Source organism: Neofelis nebulosa, chromosome 2 (genome assembly GCF_028018385.1).
Source record: "Neofelis nebulosa isolate mNeoNeb1 chromosome 2, mNeoNeb1.pri, whole genome shotgun sequence".
NCBI lineage: Eukaryota > Metazoa > Chordata > Mammalia > Carnivora > Felidae > Neofelis > Neofelis nebulosa.
Genome location: NC_080783.1, coordinates 80871421 through 80874475, shown reverse-complemented (window position 1 = coordinate 80874475; position 3055 = coordinate 80871421).

Sequence of the window (3055 nt, the reverse complement as noted above, 5' to 3'; positions counted from 1 at the left end):
TATGCTTATTAGCCATTTGATATTTTTATTCATATCTTTCAATTATTATTATTTTCCCATTTGGCTGTTTGTGATTTTCTTGTTATTTTGTAGTTCTTTTTTTCTTAGCTTTATGCAAATATTTTCTTCCAGGCTGTTGTTTTTCTTTTAAATTTTTAATTTATAAGTGTCCCCAAATTACCATTGAGGTCTACCATTGAGGTCTTAAAGAACTTGATTAAAACATGACCTTTCTGGGGCACCTTGGTGGCTCAGTCAGTTAAGTGTTCGACTTTGGCTCAGATCATGATCTTGTGGTCCATGAGTTCGAGCCCCGCGTTGGGGGCTGTCTGTGCTGACAGCTCAGAGCCTGGAGCCAGCTTCGGATTCTGTGTCTCCCTCTGTGTCTTCCCTTTCCCTGCTTGCTCTCTCTCTCTCTCTCTCTCTAAAAAATAAATATTAAAAAAATTAAGAAAGAAAAAAGCATGACCTTTCTCTTTGTCTGCACTAAAAATAAAGCAGTACCAAGCTATTGAGCAAATTCTTATTGAATGCCCACTATGGAAAGTAGTTGCAGAGGGCACTAAGGTAGAAGGATGATCCCTGGGACGTTGGGTGGCTTAGTTGGTTAAGTGTTCGACTCTTGGTTTCGGCACAGGTCATGATCTCACGGTTTGTGTTGTTGAGCTCTGCACTGTCAGCATGGGGCCTGCTTGGAATTTCTCTCTCCCTCTATCCCTGCCCCTCCCTCCCTCTCTCTTTCTCTCTCAAAATAAATACATAAACTTAAAAAAAAAAGAAGGATGATCCCTGATTATAAAGATCACTTGGTGCAAGGAGCAGATAGACCTGTAAATACACGAGTCTGCTACAATGAATTTATAACACAATATATACTGGGAGCAGAGGAGAAAGAATGCCAAAAACTACCCATGGATTATCAGAGAAGATCTCATAGAGGGGAAAGAGCTACTGTGTTATTCCTCTGAGTTCTTAACTTTTTGTACACGTCAATTTCCCTTGACTGTGGAATTCCTATTATATGCTAATAGTATACTATCAAATACGGATTTGCCAGCTCTTATTACCTTTCACCTTAAAATTTTTTTTTATTCTCAACATTTTAATAAGTGAATTCTTCAAATTGATCTTATTGCCATTAAATCATGTAGGTATTTTTAAAGAACACCTGAAGAGTGAGTCATATGAATGTGAAACACAAAAACAATTTCATTTTTAAGTATTCATTCTAATATTTCAATTCCTATTTTTAATAATCCAAAATTATTCATATTTATAGGACTATAGCAATATTAGCTATAATATTATATATTATATGTAATATACATAAACACATGTTATATGAAAAATAACACTCCCAACACCCTACACAACCCCTCCATCCAAACACACCCACTGTACAGGAGGAAAATATGACAAAGTGTTTCTTTAAATCTTTGAAAACTTTCTTTTTTTGGTCCTCCCTCTTTGACTCTGGCATTTCCCTTGTCTTCCATGAGTCATTCCACAATGAACTCAAAATACGGTGATGAATGCAACTGCTTGTAATATCTCAAAACCTCTCATTATTTAAGGTGTTACATACAATTGGAAGGCTAGCCTACCATCAACAAGAAACCATAAGGCATTGAAACACTTATCACATGCCAATCCACAGCCCTCTTCTGCTCCTATGACCTTCACAACATTTTTCATTCTTCTCTACCCCATCCGCTGCTTGGTTCAGTACTTTTTCAATATTCATCTGAAAAAGATTTTCCAGGAAACCTCTGCTTCATGTAGAAGGTAAAGTGCTTACCTAGGCAAAATTTCTTCTCTAAATGTCTATTACTCCACCCCAAGAAAGACAGAGCATAGCCCTCGAATACCTTGAATTTTTTAATAATAAAAAAAAGTCAAAGTAAATTGGCTCTACCTATAGTTCTAAGCAATCAGAGGTTTGTTTCTAAATAGCTCTGGGAGATTTCACCATATGACTCCTATTAATGGAAATTGCTGAGCTAATCTCTCCATGTGACATTACAAATGTTAGCTTCCCATCCAACTTTGTTTGAAGCTTTTCTGTATTTCTTTTGCTGTTAGAACAAGAACTGTAAATCTGGAAAGAATTTTTGAGATCAATCAATTCAGTCTTCTAATATTACAGATGAAGGAATAGATTGCTAGAGGTTGTTACTGATTATTAAACGGCTGTGTGAGTTTGGGCAATTTGATCTGCTGACTTTAAAGACTGAATTGGAATTTAGGAAGGTGTTTTTAGGTACCATCTACATAAAAGATAAGAAGTGAGAAAGCTTGAAGAATAACCTAGATTATCTGCATTGAGTGTTGCAAGGGTTTTCTTTTATCCTACTACCATTATTACCAATGGCTGTGTCAATATTTGGAAGTTGTCCACGTAAAAGACTATATTAGGGAGAACATGGTAAGGGTCACCAGATCAGCCAATAAAGGGTTGTTGTTACGAATATGGGCTAACATGGTAGAATGATCTCCAGAGTGTATTTTGCTGTGGCTACCTGAATAAAAAGTTGCACATTGCAGCAACATCATAAAAATCAGATTTTAATAAGCTTTGGTTGAGTGGGTTCCTATTGTCTAGGTCACTATAAATCCTTCTTACATTTTTAACGAACTTAGAACAGTTCTGAATAGCTTTTGAATGGGAGATGAAAAAGTCACATGATAGCGTAAGCAGCCGCACCCGTAACTGTCAGTAACATTGCAATCCTCCTTGCAGATGTGGAAATTCTTCCACATTATAGGTTCAGTCCATTTATTTAGAGTAAAAGATGTGCCTGTTTTTCTTTCATGATATTCTGGGTTTTTTTGTTTTGTTTTTTTTTGTTTTGTTTTGTTTACTTTGGTTTTTGATATGGAAGAAATAGGGTCTTCTCTTTTGGTGACTTTTTACAATTGAATATTTTAACACATTACTAGGATTACACAGGACATATGGAGTACTTTAAAAGCTCTTGTTGCCCTTTCAAACATCTCCTTAGGTGGAGAAAAAACATTTGGCATTCATTCATGTATGATTCATGATCTTCTGACT